General features: G+C 41.4%; 1 long non-coding RNA gene across 1 annotated transcript in view; it reads left to right on the top strand.

The window, feature by feature from the left end:
- Positions 1-9699: 9699 nt before the first annotated feature.
- The window catches only part of LOC129619952 (uncharacterized), a 48916-nt gene continuing 35523 nt past the window's right edge, over positions 9700-23092 (top strand). Inside the window, exons 1-2 of the long non-coding RNA XR_008698316.1 lie at positions 9700-9888; positions 21127-21343. This is a non-coding gene — a long non-coding RNA (uncharacterized LOC129619952). The remainder of the gene's footprint in view (positions 9889-21126; positions 21344-23092) is intronic.

Raw genomic sequence — 23092 nt, 5'->3', positions numbered from 1 at the left:
GAAAGAGAAATTTGGCCCCTCCTCTGCCTTTTGTTTTGTTCAGACCCTAAGTGGATTAGATGGTGCCCACCCACATTGGGGAGGATGAGCTTCTTTACTCAGTTTACTGATTCAATTGTTCACCTCTTACAGACACACCCAGAAATCATGTTTTACCAGCTACCTGGGCATCCCCAAGCCCAGTAAAGTTGACACATAAAATTAGCCATCACAGCTTCTGAGGCTCTGCCCTCTGCTGTGCTGGCTGCCAGTTTAACCCTCAGTGAGGTTTCCCACCAGCATAGCCCACCAGCATAGCCCACGCAGGGCGCAGACCAGCCCTGCCCTCCGATATGCCCCAGGGCTTCTGTTTACACACTCTTATGCTTCTCTGTCCTGGGGAAGTGTCTTCTCCTTCCAGTCTCGTCTGGTCCAGGAGATCTGGGGATGGGTGGTTGCCATGGCAAATGATAGTGATCTTCGGTTGTATTATACATCCTCCCCCTGCCTGGGAAGGGTTGGAAGAAGGAAGGGAGACTGGGAAAGACAGCTTCAAGCTTTCAGGTAGAGTTCTCAGACTGTACCCCAAACCACAATTCTCTCCTGATACCCAAGCTCTCATAGCAGCATCCAGCCTACCCTTCCTGCCCAGTGGGTTTCTTCATTGTTTAGGGGGTTTTGTTCTCCTTTCCTCTCTGGGGTTCTGAGGTTGCTCCCTGTGATGCAGCCTCTGTTACTCTCCTCTCTCCTCCTCTGGCTCATCAAATGAGTATGTGCGACCTCAGGAAAATTGGGCAATGCAACTGAATGCAGAGACGCTGTTCGGGAGATGAGACCTGCCGTCACATCCACGCCTAGCTGAGACTCAGCATGTGGCCCCTCCAAGACACTCCCTTATACCCATCATTTTTGTTCTTTGAAAGTTTCAGGAGCAAATGTTGCCTTTTTAAGGCTCTGACTCTTCTTTTTTAATATATCTGAAAGCTGACCAATTAATTAATGAATTTGCCTGAGCCATGTAACCTGTGGGTTCTTAGTTCCCTGACCAATGATGGAACCCTCACTCCCTGTAGTGGAAGCAGGGAGTCTTAACCACTGAACCACCAGGGCAGTCCCCTTCCAGATTTTTTTTTTTTTTAAGTCTTTCTTATTTCAACATTGTGAGAGAAGAAATCTGATCGGTGTAGTTGATGGCCAGACATCAGATGGCCAGAATGACTGCCTTGGGTGGGTTACAAGCCCACCTCTGATCCAATCAACAATTACCAAGTGGGAGAAGGGGCTGGGGAGAGGGAAAGAGCATCACAAGGAACAAGGTCATCCAAGTCTTCCCCTTCAGCAGCCATGTGTGTAGGTCATTCTCTCTTGAGGGGGACTGTTGGGGTATAAGCTGTAATCAATATCGTGAACATATTCATATGTCAAAAATGAGCTATTTTCTGAAATACTAACTTCCAACCTTGTTTCTTGTTTATTTTTGTTTTCTTCTCGGGGGTATGAAGGGGCTTCCCAGGTGGCTCAGTGGCAAAGAATCTGGTTGCCAAGAAGGAGACTGTTCCATCTCTGGGTCAGGAAGGTCCCCTGGAAGGGAAAATGGCAACCCACTCCAGGATTCTTGCTTGGGAAATCCCATGGACGGAGGAGCTTGGTAGGGTCACAAAAGAGTCAGATGCAACTTAGCAACTAGACAGCAGCAGCAGCAATGGCGGGGGTGTGAAAAGTAACAAAGAGGAGAAGCCTTTCGGTGGGCACGCCTTCTGTGGTCATCTAAGTCTGTGTTTTTGTTGCTTAGATGATTTGAATACAGATTTAAGTGCCATCAGATTTCACACAGATAAATAATGATTCACAGCTTCAGAAGAATACTGGTGTGTCCTTTTATGCTTGCCTTTCATAAGACTTTGCCCTTAAAACACTAAATCTCATCAACAGTATCTCTAACACGTTAATAGGAAAAACGGGTCTGTAGAGCAGTAACATTTTATGATTAAAAACACATTTATTTAAATGACTGAGTCACCTCTATTTGAATATTGCCTACTGCTCCCACAATAATAGCAGAAGTTTTTCACAGATGCTTTTCAACAGGCAACCCCTGCTATGTCTCTGCTAACAGTGTAAACCCTTGCATAATATGCCTGGATTTGATGTGTGCTCATTGCTTATCAGAAATTCCTCAGTTGCAGCCTGTCACTGATGAAATTATTTCCAAGGAGAACAGTGGGCACTTTTGGAAGATTCACTAACGCCACCGGCCACCAGGGTCACAGTTAGTATTCCACAACAGTAACAGTCGTGGTTTATGAAAAAGTCAGTCGTGATGTAACAGCATCCTTTGTTCACCTAAAGAGGAGGGTACAGAGAAAAATCTGACCCAAATATATAATCAAATGCAATAAAAATTGCTCCAATCTATTATTAGTTTATTTAAAACCATGAGTGACTCAAAGCACTTGCTGTTCTTTAGCTGAAATAGACACATACTGTTTATTCCATTAGAAAAATCTCAGATAATTCAAACCTTACTCATTCAAACTTTTGTGAGTGATGTTTGTTATGTGTGTCCATGTCACATGATGCTCCTGGTATTTTATTTTTTTCTCTTGATAAATTCAGAGCTTATAATTTTATTTTCCACAATTCAGTTCACACATGTTTTCAAGGGCACAACAGTTTTAGAAGATAAAGCATGCTTGTGTTTTTCTCACGTCATAGATAGTAAAATGGAGTCATGAAATCTTGCTGAGAATGACAAAGAATAAGAGTCAAGGTTTAGCAACCAGAGATCTGTTAGCTTCAAATCTTTGCTCAAATCAATGATTAATTCCATTTCCCAATAATTTCCTTTTAGAATATAGACCATTCCTGCCTCTCTTTTCCGGTACCTGCAGTGAACTCGAGTATAAAGATCTTGGTGATGTTTTGTAAAGCACACCAGGTAGGGGATTTCCAGACGCAGGTTACTTCATTCCTTAGACCCCTCCTCAAGCCCACATTAACGTTTGTGTTGAGCTGCCTGCGTTGAGACTATTTTTTTTAACTTTTAAAAAATTATAGTGAATTTTAAATGTTGTGTTAGTTTCAAGTGTACAGCAAAGTGATTCAGTTATTTATATTCTGATTCTTTTTCATTGTAGGTTATTACAAGATATCGAGTAGAGTTCACAGTGCTATACAGTAGGATCTTGTTGTGTATTTTATCTGTAGCATCTGTTAATCCCAAACTCCTGATTTATTCTCTGGCCTCTCCTTTTCCCTTTGGTTACTGTAAGTTTGTTTTCTGTGCCTGTAAGTCTGCTTCTGTTTTATATTAAGTTCATTTGTATCTTTTTTTTTTTTTTTAGGTTCCACATAGAAGTGATATCACAAGATACTTGTCTTTGTCTGTCTGACTTACTTCACTTAGCATGACTATCTCTAGGTCCACCCATGTTGCTGCAAATGGCATTATTTCATTCGTTTTTTTATGGCTGAGAGGCTATTTTTGATAACACATTTGTGTTTTGTCCAGTGAGCAACCAGGCAGAGAGACTGCTGGGACAGTTAACTTATTTAGCGTAATTTCAAGATGTGAATAACAAGTTCTTTTTTTAAATAAAAAAGGAAATGAAATTAAAAACAAGGTGTCAATTTAATCTGGGAGACTTGAAACGACAAGCTTGCCCCTTGTCAATTTCGTTCCAGTTCACCAAGTCTCAACAATCACAACAGCAGAGGGAAGGAGGAGAGGGTGTCCCTCAACTCCTGTTAACCCTCCTAGCATTTGTGAGTTTAATCTGGGCTCCAGTATTATTTTTAAGGGTTTTTATGTTCAGATTCCTGCTTATATTGAGGAATATTTTTGTAGATATAGATCTATTTGATGTTAACCAAACAGCATATGATTGCCATAAGGTAATTTATAGGGGAAAAAAAACCCCACTTGAATCCTTAGGTATTTAGATAAGTGTACACAAGTAAATTTGAGGTCTAGAACTAAGCCCTGTCTAAACACAACTTCATGAGATTTTGATTTGGGCAGAAAAATTATAGCTACTGCTTGCTCAAAACATTTTTACGTTAAGACAGCCTCACCAGCTTGACTTTTCTTTTCACCTTCTCTGTCCTCTTGAGTGCACTGGGACAAGGATGATAAACCTGACTCAGGCAACTGTTGTAAAGGAAATTGAAAGCCATGTAAATCCAAGGTTTATATTAACTGCTAAGAGCTTAGGCACCAATCATTAGTACCTACTTAGAAGCCTGCATGCTCCCCATCATACTCAAAAACTAACAGGGAAAAACACCAAGTCACACTCTTTCATCACATAGAAATCATATATTGGTCCTGAAAGTGTTTTTAGTGCTCCATGGAAAAAAGAAAATTCAATTTTGCCTTTCAACAAATTTAAGTAATTCCAAATAGAAACATTTTTTTCCCCTCAAAATTTTCACATCTTGGAACAGAAACAATCATAATTACTATAATTTGAGGCAGACACTGGACGAGTACTTCATGTGTGTGCTTTTCTTAGTCTTCATAACAACCCCACATGGTTGTTTTTATTATCTCCCTTTTACAATTGAATAAACAAGGGCTCAGGTGAGTAGGGAGTGGCCAGTGCAGTTTTCAAATCCTGTCTTTTGTAATTTCACTCTACTTCTGTTAGGAATGGTATTCCAGAGGCGAGACATCTTTACCTTCATGGCCCCAATCTGTATCTTGATTTATTAGTCTTCTTTAAATGAGAGAGACTAATAAAAATGATCAGCTCTGACTTTTGACTTAATCCTAAAAATGGCTGTATTAGACAGCATGTCATCCTGTTGACACTGGGTCACCCTTTACCTTGACTTGGGTCTTCTTTCTTACCTCCTGTGGCCTTGTTTGAACGCACAGAAACTCATTCTGTTCTGTTATCTTTTCCCTCCGTCGCTGTGTTTTCTAATGTACCATCTTCAACAAAAGTTATAGCAGACTCACATCCATGAAAAGTTGTATGCACATTGGGATATAAATCTAATGAATTTTTAGGTAAACTTTTAACTAAATATAACTTACTTATGGTAAAGGGTACCAACCTATGCATTTACAGCTCCATGAAATTTCACAAAGTCAACCACCCATACATATAACCAGCACCCAGATCAAGAAATAAAGTATAACCAAACTAATGATATTTTAAATGCTAGAAGGATTATTCTTATTTCAAAGTGTATGTAAATAACCTTTTTGTAAAGGTAAGGATGCACTTGAAACGTGTTTCATTATGCTCCACTGTGTTTTATGCACTGGTTTTCAGATCTTGCGTTTTCTTAAACCCATGATGCATTTAAAGAGAAGCTATGGCCAAGCACCAACATCAGAATCTACAAAGCACGTCTTCATGCAAATAAAAATAGAACACATCCAATAGAAATATAAGCAAAGCAAACATGTGATTTCACAAAAGAGGCAAGAGATGGCTTGTGGACTTAAAAAAAAGCTGATCAACTTTATAGTAATGATATAAAGACAAATAGAAGCAACAATAAAACACTTTCCCCCATCCAGTGTTTGGCAGATACTTTAAAACTTTGATATCATCAGGCATGGGCAGTGATGTGCAGCCATGGGGTCGTTCATCTATCCCTGATGGTTATGTAATTCGGTAAAAACACTTGAGAATAGGCAAAACAAATTTCTTTTTAAGTAAACAGAACTTATGTTGAACAATAATAAGCAACAGACATGAACACCTTTCCCATTCCAACCTCACGTCAAAACTCAGCATCATACAGTTCGTAGAGTGCTTTCTCCTGGTTATTAAATTAAAAACCATCTTTTTGCAGTAAACACCTAGGAAAGACATTTCTTGTGGATTTTTAAAATTTGCTTATCTTCAAGAAATGACCCCTTTAGGGAAGATTTTTGCTCTTTACTCACAGGTGGATCTTTGTTTCATACTCACGGTAGAAGAAAGTTTCCAGTAAAAGCCTGCTGGTTTTAAAGTTTAGTTTGTCAACTGCTTCTGAATATGGTGTACTTCCCTGGTGGCTCAGATGGTAGAGCGTCTGCCTTCAATGCAGGAAACTTGGGTTCAATCCCTGGGTTGGGAAGATCCCCTGGAGAAGGAAATGGCAACCCATTCCAGTACTCTTGCCTGGAGAATCCCATGGATGGAGGAGCCTGGTAGGCTACAGTCCATGGGGTTGCAAAGAGTCAGACACGACTGAGCGACTTCACTCACTCTGAGTGTGGAGGATTAAATATATTACACACACTGTTTTACATTTGTCTCCATCCTTTATTGTTAGCTTTCATATCGCCAGTGGCAGGTCGGCGGCTGCTGTTGCATTGGACAAAGCAGGCGTTGTTTCTATTAGAGAGCGTGAGGCAGGTCTCCGCTCTGAGGGAAAAGCGTGTCTATTTCCAGGTGCCAGGCCCCACATGTGTTCTGTGATGAGTCACAGAGGATGTTACAGGTGGTGCAGAGTGAGGCTTCAAAGAGTGAAAAAAATACTGATGGAGCTGAGGTCTAGGATGAATGTAACAAAGGGACTGGAACTAATAGATGCTGCTGCTGCCGCGTCGCTTCAGTCGTGTCCGACTCTGTGTAACCCCGTAGACGGCAGCCCACCAGCTCCCCCGTCCCTGGGATTCTCCAGGCAAGAACACTGGAGTGGGTTGCCATTTCCTTCTCCAATGCATGAAAGTGAAAAGTGAAAGTGAAGTCGCTCAGTCATGTCTGACTCTTAGCGACCCCATGGACTGTAGCCCACCAGGCTCCTCCGTCCAAGGGATTTTCCAGGCAAGAGTACTGGAGTGGGGTGCCATTGCCTTCTCCGAACTAATAGATGAGTCTCAGTTAAATACCTTAGGACCCAAACTGCCCTAAGTTCCAATTGTACCACTTAGTTTTGGATGATCTCAAGGAAGACTCATTCTCTTATGCCAAATGGTTTCTTTTCTTGATGATTTTTAAGTCTCAAGATTTGCACATAGATTGTGGATTAGTGCCCAAATGTGACCTATGTTAGAACCTCTGGGAAGCCATGATAAAAATGCCCTAGTCTAAACTACTGATGGAGAATCTGAGGGTGCAGCCCGGTCATCGGCTTATAAGAAACTCTCCGGGAGATTCTCCTTTTTATTTATTTTATGTTTTTCCAGTTTTGTTGAGATATAATTGACATGTTGTGTTAGTTGAAGGTGTACAACCTTCATAATGATCTAGACAGGTTTATATAGAAAAATGTTTGCCTCAATAAGTTTAGTTAAAATCTATCACCTCACATAGCTATAATTATTTTTCTTGTGATGAGAACTTTCAAGATTTACTCTCTTAGCAACTTTCAAATATACAACATAGTATTGTTGTATATTGATCTCCAGAACTTATTTATTTTGTAACTGAAAGTATACCTTTGAATCACCTTTACCCATTTTGCCCACCCTTTACTCCCTACCTCATTCAACCACCAATCTATTTTCAATACTTATGAGTTCAGTTTTCCTAGATTCCATATATAAGTGAGAATATATAGTATTTGTCTTTCTCTGTCTGGCTTCAGTTCACTTAACATAATGCCTTGAAGGTCCATCCATGTGAACTTTGGTTGGCTAGGCTGTTCCTGTGTCTTGGCTATTGTAATTTATATTGCAGTGAACAGTGGAGTGCAGGTATCTCTTCCAGATAGCAATTTCATTTTCCTCATGTATATACCCAGAAGTGAAATTGCTGAATTGCATGGTAGGTGTATTTTTAATTTTTGAGGAACCTCTATGCTGTTTTCCATCATGACTGCACCGATTTACATTTCCACTAACAGTGTACAAGGGTTCTCTTCTCTCCATATCATCAACACTTGTTATTTCTTATTCCCTGGTTAGCATTATGCTCTCCAAAACCTGCAAACTGCTTCAATACTATTGGGGCAAGCCTCCACATATAATTATTGTGGAAAAGTAAAATTATAAAGTTTTTGACTTTTAGAGTTCAAAAGAAACTTAGACATCACTCTTCATGGAAAGAATCTAAAGGCCAGTGGTTAAGTGATTGGTACCCTCTCATCCAGTGATATAGTCATGAAGTCAAGAGAAGAAAATGCTGTGACCAACAGCTTAGAGCTTAATGATACGTCCACTCTTCATCTCTGAGTTAAAAGATGTGTTTATATTATATTGTGTTTAGAGTTCTCTCTCTTTTTGGTGTTATAGTTATTTAGTGCACAAAGCAAAAATTTAGAACACACATTCATCAAGAAAGAAAGAATTAATATTTTAGTTTATTTCTCTGAGGTCTTTTTGTATTTTATACATACTTTATTTTGTACATACCACAGTTTATATGAAGTTTTATATCCTGCTTAGATTTTTTAAAGTTAAATTATGGTAAGCTTGGTTTTACAGTAACAATAAGCACTTAGTAAAATTCGTTTGATATTGATACCAAGTTTATCAATGTTATAGGAGCTGCAGTGGTTGCTAAGAGAATCTGATACTTTGTTCCCATGGGAACCATTGTTTTACAATGAGAAATATAGACTCTCTAGATTCAAAGGATAAAAAGTTTGGGATGGGAGCTATTTCACCTGCTAGAAAACTGTGAAAATTACCAATCTGTAACTGGTGTAGTATTTTCCACTGGACATTGGCTCTTAACTTTAAGTTAAAGGTGATTAATGATTTTGAGTGAATGCGGGAAAATTTTGCTCAGAAACTGAGGATCAGGATGAGGTGGAACTGACAACAACTGTAGTTTGTAAACTTAGTGACAAACTGTTCCTGGATGGGCGCTATTCCCTGAACCTCACTTTGAGCAGCAGTAATCCATACAAGTGGCGCAACTTCTGCCTCTGTGGGTTTAAGGATAAAAAATATTCAAAAAAATCCCCCCCAAATTCCAGGAAGTTCCAAAACGCAAAACTTGAATCTGACATTTACTGAAAACTGTTCACATACCATTTATATTGTATTGGATACTACAAGTAATCTAGAGATGATGTAAAGTATATGGAGGATGTGTGTAGGATGTATGCAAGTACTATGCTATTTTATACAAGGCATGTGAGCCTCTGTGCAACTTGGTAGCTCGTGTAGGTCCTGAAACCAATGGCCCTCAGATACTAGGGGATGACTCTGTTGCCACAGGCAGTGGGTTAACTGCCTTACCTTCTCTGTCTGACTTCTTTCCTCTACTAGTGTTCCCTGCATTTAAGGAAAAAAAAATATATATATGTATAAATTAAAAAAATATATATATATATAGTAGTTGAACTCCAGCCATTGTCTCAGAGTCTGCATCTGAGCATACACAAACTAAGACACGTACTGAAAAACCCAAAGAAAGGTGATGAGAATAAAATCTACTCAAGGGGACTTTTCAAAGAGACGGAGTCATCACTGGAAGATACATGCTCACGCATTCACACAGTTGCTTACATATTGTCAGGGATGAATGCTGTGTTGTGATGGATGTTATGTCATATGCTCCTCCACCCCAAATTAAATCCTTATTATCCCAGCTTTGGTGGTTCAGATGGTAAAGAATCTGCTACACTGTAGGAGACCCAAGTTTGATCCCTTTGTTGGGAAGATCCTGTGGAGAAGGGAATGGCAACCCACTCCAGTATTCTTGCCTGGAGAATTCCACCGACAGAGGAGCCTGACGAGCTACACAGTCCGTGAGGTTGCAAAGAGTTGGACACAACTGGGTGATTAACACTTTCACTTTTATATCCCAGCTTTGGGGAGTCCTGTTGGCAGACAGCTGTCACTAGTGACACTGCTTCAGGATTTGTTTCGACTGAAGAAAGAAAGTCATACCTCCTTTCCCGGATGCCCCCATGCAATGACCGATCCAAGTGGGGCCAGAACGCCGCAGTCCTCTCAACTCATCTGGAGCTCTGAAGGGTCATTCCACCTACAGGAAGCACCACTGTGGTCAGGTGAGACAGTCCTTTGCGACTGGGGGGAGGGGGCAGGCTGGTGGGGGTGCTTGACTCCTCCCTGCTTCCCAGCTCCTTTCCTTCCCTCAGGTGATCCTAGGAGCAGCCCTAAGAAGCCTGCTGTTCACTGATCTCCAGCTCAGAGTTTGTTTTTCAGGAAAATCAACCTAGACCCTATTCAAGAGTGTAAGGAATACAGTTCACAGCAAATAGATGGGGAAACAATGGAAACAGTGAAAGACTTTATTTTGGGGGGGGCTCCAAAATCACTGCAGATGGTGACTGCAGCCATGAAATTAAAAGACACTTGCTCCTTGGAAGAAAAGCTATGACAAACCTAGACAGCATATTAAAAAGCAGAAACATTCCTTTGCCAACAAAGTTCCGTCTAGTCAAAGCTATGGCTTTTCCAGTAGTCATGTATGGATGTGAGAGTTGGACCATAAAGAAAGCTAAGCACCAAAGAATTGATGCTTTTGAACTGTGATGTTGGAGAAGACTCTTGAGAGTCCCTTGGACTGCAAGGAGATTCAACCAGTCCATCCTAAAGGAAATCAGTCCTGAATGTTCATTGAAAGGACTGATGCTGAAGCTGAAACTCCAATACTTTGGCCACCTGATGTGAAAAACTGACTCATTGGAAAAGACCCTGATGCTGGGAAAGATTGAAGGCAGGAGGAGAAGGGGAAGACAGAGGATGAGATGGTTGGATGGCATTACTGACTTGATGGACATGAGTTTGAGCAAGCTCTGGGAGGTGGTGATGGACAGGGAAGCCTGGCGTGCTGCAGTTCATGGGGTCTCAAAGAGTTGGACATGGCTGAGTGACTGAACTGAACTGAACTGAAGGAATATGTTGGAGACCAAATAAGCTTCCTACCCTTGTGTGTGTGTGCATGCTCTGTCATATCTGACTCTTTGTGACTCTGTGGACTGTAGCCCGCCGGGCTCCTTTGTCCATAGGATTTCCCAGGCAAGAATACTGGAATGGATTGCCATGCCCTCCTCCAGGGGGGTCTTCCTGACCCAGGATTCAAACCCACATCTCCTGCACTGGCAGGCAGGGTCTTTGCCACCAGCCACCTGGGAAGCCCCTACCCTCACATTCTGTTAAGAAGGGATTTGAGTTCTAGAGCAAGTGTCAGCAAACTTTTTCTGGAAAAGGCCAGATGGTAAATATTTTAGGCTTTTGGGCCATTTGGTGTCAGTCACAGCCATTCACCTCTGCCCCTGTAGCATAAAAGCAGTCTGAGAAATATGAAAATGAATGGACATGGCTGTTTATTGCTGAAACGTTATTTACAAAATAAGAGATGGGTTGAATTTGGCTCATGGGCTATACTTTGCTGACCCCTGTCCTAAAGCACAGAAAACAGGGAAACTAAACAAGAATATCTCCAATGGTGATAGTGCCATATAAGAAATCAATTAGGGTGATGTGATCAAGAAACACTATTAGTTATTCTAAAATTTATTTTAGCTTTTTTTGAATAAGTGATATATTCACATGATTCAAAAAGCAAAAGGACTGAAAACGTATCTCTTTATGCATATATATCCTGGTTCACTCTGACCCTAGTGAAATGATTTTATTTACTGCTTTTGTGTTTCTTTTAATATTTCTTAATGTGAATATAAGCAATTACCAATATGTACCTTTATCTCCCTTTTCATGTAAAGGTAAGCATTTAACACATTTTGTTCTACACATAACAGTTACTTAGTTAATGTGTCCTAGGTCCAGTACTCTTGCCTGGAAAATCCCATGGATGGAGGAGCCTGGTAGGCTGCAGTCCATGGGGTCGCTAAGAGTCGGGCACAACTGAGCGACTTCACTTTCACTTTTCACTTTCATGCTTTGAAGAAGGAAATGGCAACCCACTCCAGTGTTCTTGCCTGGAGAATCCCAGAGGCAGGGGAGCCTGGTGGGCTGCCATCTATGGGGTTGCACAGAGTCGGACACGACTGACGTGACTTAGCAGCAGCAGCAGCAGGTCTCACCAAGGTCATCCCCATTTGTTTTTCTGTAGTGAGTACTGTTTCTGATATGTACTGTTCAGACTTTCAACTAGCCCACCCACATTAGGGAGGGCAGTCTGCTTTGTTCAATCTACTGCTTCAGATCTCATCCAAAAACAGCCTCATGGGAATACTCAGAATAACATTTGATCAAATAATTTGCAGCCTGTGGCCCAGTCAAACTGACATATAAAATTAGCCATCACATCTATTAATGGACCAAGTGTTGCTGCTACAAATCATGTTGTAGTGAATAACCTTGCATACATATCATTTCATAAGGGTGCAGATGAATCTCTATGTAGGATAAATTCCCAGAATTGGGATTACTAGGTCAAAGCAAGTAACTCTGATAAGGAGTTACCTTATAAGGGGTTGACCTATTGCCATCCACTATTTAGTCTAATTGGCAGTCCCACCAGCATGTGTTTATTTCCCCTACAGCCCCGTCAACAGTTATATTATCAAACTTGGGGAAATGTTTGCCAATTTGAAATGGTTTCATTGTGAAGCTTTAATTTGAATTGAACTTCACGAGTGAAGCTGCAAGTTTTCTCATATGTATTTCATTTGTATTTCCCCCTCTGTAAATTTTTTCTTCATGACCTTTGTTCAGATAGGCTGTTGGACTTTTCTCAATGTCTTCTTTTCTTTTTAATGGTTTTTAAAGCAATTATTTATTTCTTTTTGGCCACAATGGGTCTTCATTGCTCTGCAAGTTCTTTCTCCAGTTGCAATGAGTGACAGCTATTCATTTTTGTGGTGCTTGGCTTCTCAGGCAGATTCTTATGCAGTGTGCCACCAGCGAAGTCCTTCTCAATTTCTGAGACTCATGAAACGTTAAGCGGTTGGACTCCTTGTGATTTAGGGTGCAAACATTCTCTTAGTTTGTCATTTGGATTTCCTACTTATGTTGCTTTTGTATCAATTTCTATCAGCCTTTTCTTCTTTGGCTCCTGGATTTTGAACCCTGACTAAAAAAGCTTTTGTGGGGTGCTTTATATGGAGTGCTAGGGGCTTGATGGAGACACCCCAAGTTCTTGCTTTTGTGTTAGGGAAACATTTGTAGAAAAAGTGCTAACTCCTTGAGGCAGCCCCTGTGGAAAAACTAGAGTGTACAGAGCTGAACTGAAATGAGAAGGAAAACTAAAAATATATTTTGAACCAGTGTGAACATTAAAAATGAAGTAAAATAAACAGTATCAGAGAATCACACATAATGAAAGTAATTATATTAATGCTAGACTGGAGAAATAGAATTTTGTGTGTGGGGGGGTGGAGAAAAAGTTATGGTTTGTCATAATTCCTCCATCTGAACTGAGAATACATAGATTTGATATGAGTTTTGATAAATACAGCCTGACTAATTTAAAATTGATTTAAAAATCTTGCTGTTTCATCTTCATCCATTGAAAAGCAGGTTTGCTTATCCTGGTAGCCTTTTATGGTACTTGAATAGTGGTCTGACTACTTTTAGAAATGAATAATGGATTAAAAGTACACTTTGCAGCTTACATTAGTTACTTTTGTAATGCAAAATAGAAGCATGATAATGTACCATTCAGCATGCTTTAATATGATTTATATATACACTACGCAACATAAGTAATTCATTATGCCCTTCACAGTGCATTTCCTGGGTACAGAAGCTTGTGTTTACCAGTATTTCATCTCATAATCGGGTTGTCTAATGGAGGGTGTCTGGGACCATGAGTGATTCTGCACTCCACTTGCCCCCTGACTCATGCTGTGACTTTAGGCAATACTTTTCTGGGCCTAGGTGCTTGTAAAAGTGAGTGGCTCACACCTTGTGGATCCAGCTCAGAAGAAGGGACTGTGGACTAATGACTTTAGGACTGTAAATGGCTTAGAAGTCTGGAATTAAACAGGCTTCCCATTATTCATTATTATTCCAGGAATTATCCTACTCTACAATGGTCATTTAATAAGGCAACAGCTCATTTCTGTACATCTGGAAAGAAATCCTCTATTTCTTTGTAAACAGTGAACCTTGTCACATAATGTATTTTTTGATTTGCAAAGTATGGCTTTAGGAATAGCATAGTGATAGTTCTGGACATCAGTTGCCTTGAGCCAATTGTATTCTGTTTTTAGAATAAGCAGGTCCAGATTTGATGGAAGCTTGTGAATTGGAAGTGGAGGAGTGGTTCTAGGAAGTAGGCCTGCCTCTAACATTTGTGGAGCCTAGGGCAACAGTACAAATGGAGGCCCACATACCATATGTTTAAATATTTAAATGGTATAGATCAAACTAACAGACTGTTAAATAAAATATGTTCTATCCTCTTACCTTGACAAATATATCTTCATAATGACCTAGAAGACCAGGTTTGAATTTTAGATTACTCCGAAGGTCTCAGAAATCTCATAAATCACATTTCTCTCTTTTTTTCCCTCTACTGCCTGATGGTCACCAAGATAGTGACTAGTAACTGTCTCCAGACTGGAATCTGAACACACACATCCTGAGATATGTTTTAACCTCTCTACCCATTTGTGATATGCAAATCATGTTTCTTTCTTTCTTTTTTTTTTTAATATAACGCTGATGACTGTCTCTATGAAAATGGGAACCATTAGAATAACTGAAACCTCTAAAATAGTGAGATTTGTGCCTGTTATAAATGCTTTGACACAACTGGATTCCTTTGACAGTCTAGATTTTGACCTGGTCTATTTAAATTCTGCTGGGAACATAATTTTCACATCAAACTTCCATTGCAAATTGTATGATGAGCAAAATATTCAGGTTTTGCCCACCAACTTATTTTTTCCTGACACATAAACTGCTATTTTAGATTCAAAGAAATCTTATTGGTCAAATAGATCTAATAATGGGAATGATATAATAGAAAAAGTTATAACCATAGAGAATGCACCTTAAGCAGTTTTATTTTATAGCTGATATTTTTATTTTTGCTTGGGTATACTATTCTTGTTTGTCAAGACTCCACTTTCTTTGTTAAAATGTAAAACGCATATTGGGCAAATGCTCCAGGGCAATTTGCATAAAAAGTGATGACAAAGAGCAATTAGTACTTCATTATTATGCAGTGAAATGCTACTTTGCTTGAAAGTGACTGGAGTTTCTCCCCCTAACCTCCCTTATAAATCTGGTACAGCATTGTTCTAAAAATAGTAGTTAAGAAACCTCTGTTTGTAAATCAGGATCTTTGACTTTCTGCTAGAAATCCGGGGGGGGGGGGGGTAGAAAAGCAAGCACTAAATAAAGTTATTACCCCAAATCTTTATAATGAAAAAACAAGCACCAGAATTCTGTTAGGTAAGACAGGTCAAAATTTACCATCTCATCAAATTAGATCTGTATCTTACTTTACCCCATGGGATCAGCTTTCAAAGCAGACTTATATCATACATTGATAGCAACACTCCCCCCCATCCCCAACACACACTCAGTAACAGGGTCATGCCACACACAGCTACACAGCAGAGAACAAAAAATCCCAAGGTATCTCTAGTTAGGAAGGCTTGATTTTTGAGTACAGATTTCATTACCATGAAATTCCTTTAGGGCAAAATAAAGTGCATCAAAGAAGCAGTGTTGAGAGGCAGACTTTGTAAATGTTCACCCCATCACCTGTGTTACCAGGCTCTGCCTGTCTTTAATTTGCAGGAAATGCTCTTTTTTTTGGTCTGCTTGTTTCATGTTGAGCCAACATAGTATCTAAAACTCTGAAAGCCAGCATATGCCAGCATTGCGTGTGTGTGTGTGTGTGTGTGTGTGTGTGTATGTGTGTGTGTGAGAGAGAGAGAGAGAGAGAGAGAGAGAGAGAGAGAGAGAGAGAGAGGAGATGACCAAGTAACTGGATACTGGAAGGATGAAAAGGAAGCATGGAAAACTACCAGCAGGCGTGTGCGTTGCTCAGTAATGTCTGACTCTTTGCAACCCCACGGACAGTAGCCCTCCAGGCTCGTCTGTCCATGGGATTCCCCAGGCAAGAATACTGGAGTGGGTTGCCATTTCCTCCTCCAGGGGATCTTCCTAACTCATGGATTGAATCCACCTCTCTTGTGTCACCTGCATTGGCAGGCGAATTCTCTACCACTGTGCTGCCTGGGAAGCCCTCAGTTCAGTTCAGTTCAGTTGCTCAGTCCTGTCTGACTCTTTGAGACCCCATGGACTGCAGCACATCAGGCTTCCCTGCCCATCATCACCTCCCAGAGCTTGCTCAAACTCATGTCCATCAAGTCAGTAATGCCATCCAACCATCTCATCCTCTGTCTTCCCCTTCTCCTCCTGCCTTCAGTCTTTCCTAGCATCAGGGTCTTTTCCAATGAGTCAGTTCTTCACATCAGGTGGCCAAAGTATTGGAGTTTCAGCTTCAACATCAGTCCTTCCAAAGAACACCCAGGACTGATTTCCTTTAGGATGGACTGGTTGGATCTCCTTGCAGTCCAAAGGACTCTCAAGAGTCTTCTCCAACATCACAGCTCAAAAGCATCAATTCTTTGGTGCTCACTTTCGCTTTTCACTTTCATGCATTGGAGAAGGAAATGGCAACCCACTCCAGTGTTCTTGCCTGGAGAATCCCAGGGATGGGGGAGCCTGGTGGGCTGCCGTCTATGGGGTCGCACAGAGTCAGACATGACTGAAGCGACTTAGCAGCAGCAGCAGCAGCTTTCTTTATGGTCCAGTTCTCACATCCATACATGACTACTGGAAAAGCCATAGCTTTGACGAGACGGACTTTTGTTGGCAAAGGAATGTTTCTGCTTTTTAATATGCTGTCTAGGTTTGTCATAGCTTTTCTTCCAAGGAGCAAGTGTCTTTTAATTTCATGGCTGCAGTCACCATCCGCAGTGATTTTGGAGCCCCAAAAAATAAAGCCTCTCACGGTTTCCACTGTTTCCTGATCTATTTTCCATGAAGTGATGGGACCAGATGCCATGATCTTAGTTTTTTGAATGTTGAGTTTTAAGCCAACTTTTTCAATCTCCTTTTTCATTTTCATCAGGAAGCTCTTTAGTTCTTCTTTGCTTTCTGCCTTAAGGGTGGTGTCATCTGTGTATCTCAGGTTGTTGATATTTCTCCTGGCAATCTTGATTCCAGCTTGTGCTTCATCCAGTCTGGCATTTCTCATGATGTACTCTGCATATAAGTTAAATAAGCAGGGTGACAATATACAGTCTTGACGTACTTCTTTTCTAATTTGGAACCACCCTGTTGTTCTATGTCCATTTCTAACTATATACAGTTAGAATCCCTCTAATTTCTTGACTGGCATACACATTCCTCAGGAGACAGGTAAGGTGGTCTGGTAGTCCCATCTCTAAGAATTTTCCAGAGTTTGTTGTGGTATACACAGTCAAAGGCTTTGGCGTAGTCAATAAAGCAAAAGTAGATGTTTTTCTGGAATTCTCTTGCTTTTTCGATGATCCAACAGATGTTGGCAATTTGATCTCTGGTTCCTCTGCCTTTTCTAAATCCAAGTTGAACATCTGGAAGTTCACAGTTCACGTACTGTTGAAGCCTGGCTTGGAGAATTTTGAGCATTGCTTTGCTAGCATGTGAGATGGTGCAGTCACGTGGTAGCTTGAACATTCTTTGGCATTGCCTTTTTTGGGATTGAAATGAAAGCTAATCTTTTCCAGTCCTGTGGCCACTGCTGAGTTTTCCAAATTTGCTGGCATATTGACTGCAACACTTTCACAGCATCATCTTTTAGGATTTGAAAGAGCTCGACTGGAATTCCATTACCTCTACTAGCTTTGTGCGTAGTGATGCTTCCTACAGCCCACTTGACTTCGCATTCCAGGATATCTGGCTTTAGGTGAGTGATCACACCATGGTGGTTATCTGGGTCATGAAGATCTTTTTTGTATAGCTTTTCTGTGTGTTCTTGTCACCTCTTCTTAATATCTTCTGCTTCTGTTAGGTCCATACCATTTCTGTCATTTATTGAGCCCATCTTTGCGAGAAATGTTCCCTTGGTATCTCTAATTTTCTTGAAGAGATCTCTAGTCTTTCCCATTCTGTTGTTTTCCTCTATTTATTTGCATTGATCACTGAGGAAGGCTTTCTTATGTCTCCTTGCTATTCTTTGGAACTCTGCATTCAGATGGGTATATCTTTCCTTTTCTCCTTTGCCTTTAGCTTTACTTGTAACCCAAGGGGTACTTGTAACCTTTACTTATAGCCTGCTTTACTTCTATCCTAAGGGGTCTCTCTGTCACAGGAGATCAGAATCAGCCTCTGCAATTTGGGCTCAGAGGCTCAGGGCTGTGGTACATGTCTCCAATTGGGACAGAGTATATGGAAATCCTTAGACACGTTGCTTCAAAGCATCAGTAACTTGTGCCTTCATTCAACCCAGATTTCATTTACCTTCTCCTTTGTTCCTCTTCTCAGGCCACCAGTGAAAACTCTGTAAGTTCACATAGCTCGTGCCATTTCCAAGATGCATTGCCTAACCTGGAGGTAATGTATGATCATTTTATACACTGCCACAGATTCATTATTCATACAGCTTTCTATTAATTTTTAATGCCTCCAAGTTCCTACTTATTTAACATATAATGCAGTTGGCCAGATATCTATATAAAGCTTTGAAAAGTGGCTCTGAAGTACTCTTCCATAGATCCCCATCTATTAACCAACTGATGAGATGGTACTCCTCTTATCCATGGGGAGGACCCCTGCCTTGGGTCCCCACACTTATCCCCATGATTTGTATGGCTTTCCATGAAGGAAATCCCCAGCCTGCAATACTATTTGGATGAAGTCCAAGCCTGATCTCATTTCTTCCCTTCAGGATACTATTCTAGTCCATCGAGTCTATAAGGTTGACCAGATATCCAAAGGAGCTCTGGAACTCTCATTTCTGGTACCCTAGTGCCAAGGTTGTGCCTGATGCAGGAGATGAGCATGATCACGTAACACTGTCCAGCAAGTTACTTCTTTTGTAAGATTACATAACATTTGACCTGTAGAACGGTGCTGACATTGATTTGGAGTAGCTGTCATTCACACATGATGAAGATGAGAATTTTAATGTTGTGCTACAAATAAGTACCCACTGTTCTAAATCTTCACCAGTAAATCACTATACCTCTCATGGGTTAATTTTCTAACAAAATCATTTAGCTATACCCTTCTCCATATGGAGAGTAGCCCTGCCCTGGAGAACTACTTTAGAGTCTTGAACAGAGGTCAATGTAGACCAAGTATTTAGAGTGTGTGACAATGGTAGCAGAGAAGAACAGGGGAGGGATCTATGGCATCCAGAAGGCTAAGAGTAGCCAGGATGGTGACAGGAAGGTCCTTGGATTGAGAACCCTGGGATTTGGGTTCCTCCTGGCCCCGCTACCTCCCAGCTCTGTGTCCTTAATTCAGTCTCTTAATTTCTCTCTGCCTCAGTATCCTCATCTATAGAATGAGAATATGCAATAGCCTTGTCTTATATAGTGGTTCCCATACCTGACTTTGCAGCAGAAGACCCAGAGAGGCTGCTGAAAAACGCAAACTGCTTCTAGGCACACCTTCCCCCAAGTTTTAGATTCTGCAAGTCTGGGGTTGGGACTTGGTATCTATTTTTTTTAACTCCCAGTAGATTGTGACAAGCAGCAAGGACTGGTCTTTATTTCTCTTAGGAGGCTCCTGGCTTTAAAGGCTTGGAAACTTAACATCCCAAACTCCAATGGCTGAGGCAATGAAGGTGTTGATGTGATGCTGGTGGAGTGTCTAGAGGAAAGAATTGGAGAAATATTTTCCTGCAATGCCAGTGCTGGTCAAAATGATGGCTTGTGTATAATAACGAAATGCCTGGTATCATTCTGAGTGTTCCACGGACACATGGTTTTTGGTCAGTCTTCATGTCAGTCTCTTACTCTCATTCTCTAGATGACATAACAGAATTATAGAAATCACTGGAATAACTGGTGAAATGCTGATATTATTGACAGTTTGGGTAAAGGAGCTGAAAAAGGGAGGGATTACAGGTAAACCCATATTTTCAAAGTTGACAGATAGGAAACACGATTGAAAAGATTTATGGTTTATTTGATTGCTTTGCTTTTTCACTGATGATGGTGGTGAGGGCTCTGGGCAGGATGAGCATTGATTTAGTTGTGACAGTGAGTTACCCAATTCCCTGAGATACCTGGAACTGTCCCCCTGGAGGTCAGATGAGAGCTTGGCCTGGAGGTTGTAGATTTAGAACTCATCAGAGATGAGAAGGGCAGTTATGTGAGTGGGAGGTTAGTTGACCAACTTCCAGGACAGAGTGGAAAGCATTTTTTTAAAGAGAACCAGCTTGAGAGGGAGAGCCGGGTGGGCAAGACTGCAGCATCAGCTCAGCAACTAAAAATCCCCATCCTCTGTGGAAGAGCTGTTCTATTATATAGTTTGGTCAGCAGCTCAGCTCCATATTTTCATCCACCAGGATGTTCAGATCAATACTCCCAGTCCTCATGATTTACTGAACCTGAATTTCTCTAACTGCTCCATTAACTCTTTGGAAAGGTTTCTCCTCTGTTAGCACTGGATCATGACTTTCCATAAAATTTGCCCTTGAGCAAGCAATTCTCTCATCATTCTCACGAGGAAAATGGTCTTACTTCCCCCCACTGCCCCCATTCCACGTTCTCCATCCTTCCTCACTTTCTGGAGAGTACTGTTTCATGAACCCACATTTTGCCTGCTAATTAGTGTTTTTGAATAAACACTTGCTATTGAGATTGGAATCAGTTGGGAGTTTTTGCTCAGGCCAGTCTGTGAGTTCCTAATCCTTCATGTCTGTTCATTGTTCCCCAACTTGGTTATTGAATGTAGGGTTTGTTTTGCACGGTAGACACATTTTGATGCTGAAGAGTTTGGTTCTGTGGTCACAGTCTCTGCATGTCCAGTCCTGCATTCATGTTTGTGGTCTGTTTTCCTTGCATGCTGGGCACAGAGGGATCTGGTGGCCAGACAGCCCTTAATAAAAGGTGAATTCACTCACAATGTACCCCTTTGTTCCAGGAAATATTTTGTTCCTCTGAACATCAGCTTCAGTATCATGAAAAAACATTTGTTAAGCCCCCAGTTGCCAGACTGTTGCACTCAGAACTCCATAAAAAGAATTTCCCTGCCATGGTAAAGCTGTGTGTGATGGAGCCAGGCCTGGATGCAGGAGCAAATTCTATGGCCCCTCATCCACAGTGTCCTGTAAGTTGACAGGAAAAATGATATCTTTCCAGGGATCCCAGCATTGCTGTTACCTGTGTGTGGGCGGGAGTGTGTGGAAACAGCAGTACCTGCAACAATGATGATGGTTTAGACAGACACCCCCAAAAGAGAAAGGGGAACCAGCTATTTTATCCTCAGGAAGCTACAGCATCAGCCAGTGGCACCCTCTTCAGCAATTTCCAGGAAGGGAACTTAACTGTTGATGTCCCTGCTAGTCATTGCATTTGGGTAAGTGTCCGCAGAGCATTCTTGCCTGTTAGGAGCTGTTAATCCAGTTTGAGATAATGCAAACACATAAATAAGGGCATGATACATGATCACATACAAGGCACAGACAAAGAAGTAGAAACACTTGAGGGGCAAAGGACGTGTGTGTGTTCGTGTGTGCATGTGTGTATGTGTGTGCATGTGTGTATGTGTGTGCATGTGTGTGTGTGTGATAGGGAACTGTAAGGAGTAAATGGGTTAATTCCTAAAGTATTTAGAGGAATGTCCTGCCCTTAGTGAGTGCTGTATATGAGCCTTTTAAAAAATGAATGCATAAAAAGAAACAAAATTGGCTCATGTGTAGTGATATGGATGAACCTAGAGTCTGTCATACAGAGTGAAGTCAGAAAGAGAAAATCAAATATCGTGTATTAACGCACATATATGGAATCTAGAAAAATGGTACTGATGAACCTATTTACAGGGTAGCAGTGGAGACATGGAGAATGGGCTTGTGGACAGAGGGTGGGGGGAAGGAGAGGATGGGCTGAATCCAGAGAGTGGCGTTGACATCTATACACTGCCATGAGTAAATAGCTAGCTAGTGGGAAGCTGCTGTATAACACAGGGAGCCCAGCTCAGTGCTCTGTGATGGCCTGAAGTGGTGGGAGGGAGGCTTCAGAGGAAGGGGATACATGTACACATAGAGCTGATTCATGTTGTACAGCAGAAACTAACACAATGTTGTAAAGCTTATATTCCAGTTTTAAAAAGTGAACGAATGGATGAGTGAATGAATGAGTGGATAGATAATACAGAATCAAGTTTAATTTAGGAAAGCTGGGAAAATGCCCAAGTAACTGGGTCTCTCCTTCTTCCTATACCAGGTTGACTGAGGCAGCCTTGGAGTGGAAGTTCAAGGTTAGAGGAGGTTCAGGTGCACAAATTTGTCCTGAAAGGCTGGCCCATCAGACCAGCCTGATGGAGGGACAGGATTTATCTTCAGGTATAAGCCACTCTTCCGTGTGGCACAGTGACACACAGATCATTCTTTTAGGACAATTCCTTAGTGGGTAGAGGGGGTGGGAGATGCCCATTTTGTTTGCTTTGATCCAGGCCCTGGGAACTTAACTCTCAAGGTAAGTGACCACTGGGTCCAGGTATATATATATAGATAATGAAGGGATGTTTTAAGTAGAAGTTCTATGAAGACCAAAGAATTGGTTAAAAGAGCTTGAACTTGCTCTCTGTCCTGAGATTGCACAAAGGCATGGATTTTGATGTCTGGCCACAGTGTCTGCTCACACAGAAATTGCTGGAAGCCTTTCTGGTCCTATGCTCAGATGTGCCGCGTTGATCTTGTCGCCAGCTTGTCTGCCTGCTGCCGTAGACATTTGCTTCTTGGCCTTCATCATAGCTTCCAGAGAGTTCTCAGGCTTTGTTGGCCTACGGCGAGCACTCGAGCAAGATGTTTGGCTCTCTGAGCTTTTAACCTGAGCCCTCTTAGTGTGTGGTTTCTCCAGGTCTGGATTCTTTCCCATACTGTGGTCACAGGAGGGCAGTTTTAACACCCCTTAGGAGCTCCCTGCATCAGATTTCTGGATGGGCAGCCCTGAAATTCTTTCTGTATTGTGTTAGGGAGCACTCCCCAGGCAACAGAACCTAAGAGAGTTACCAGAGTTGAGAGTTACCTCAACTACTCGGTGGTCGAGGACGATGCTTCGGGCACCTGATGGGTGAAAGCTCCACTGGGGTGCACAGGGATCCGTG

This window comes from Bubalus kerabau, chromosome 9 (assembly GCF_029407905.1).
Source record: "Bubalus kerabau isolate K-KA32 ecotype Philippines breed swamp buffalo chromosome 9, PCC_UOA_SB_1v2, whole genome shotgun sequence".
In the NCBI taxonomy this organism is placed as follows: Eukaryota; Metazoa; Chordata; class Mammalia; order Artiodactyla; family Bovidae; genus Bubalus; species Bubalus kerabau.
This window is presented reverse-complemented; position numbering and strand designations above follow the sequence as displayed.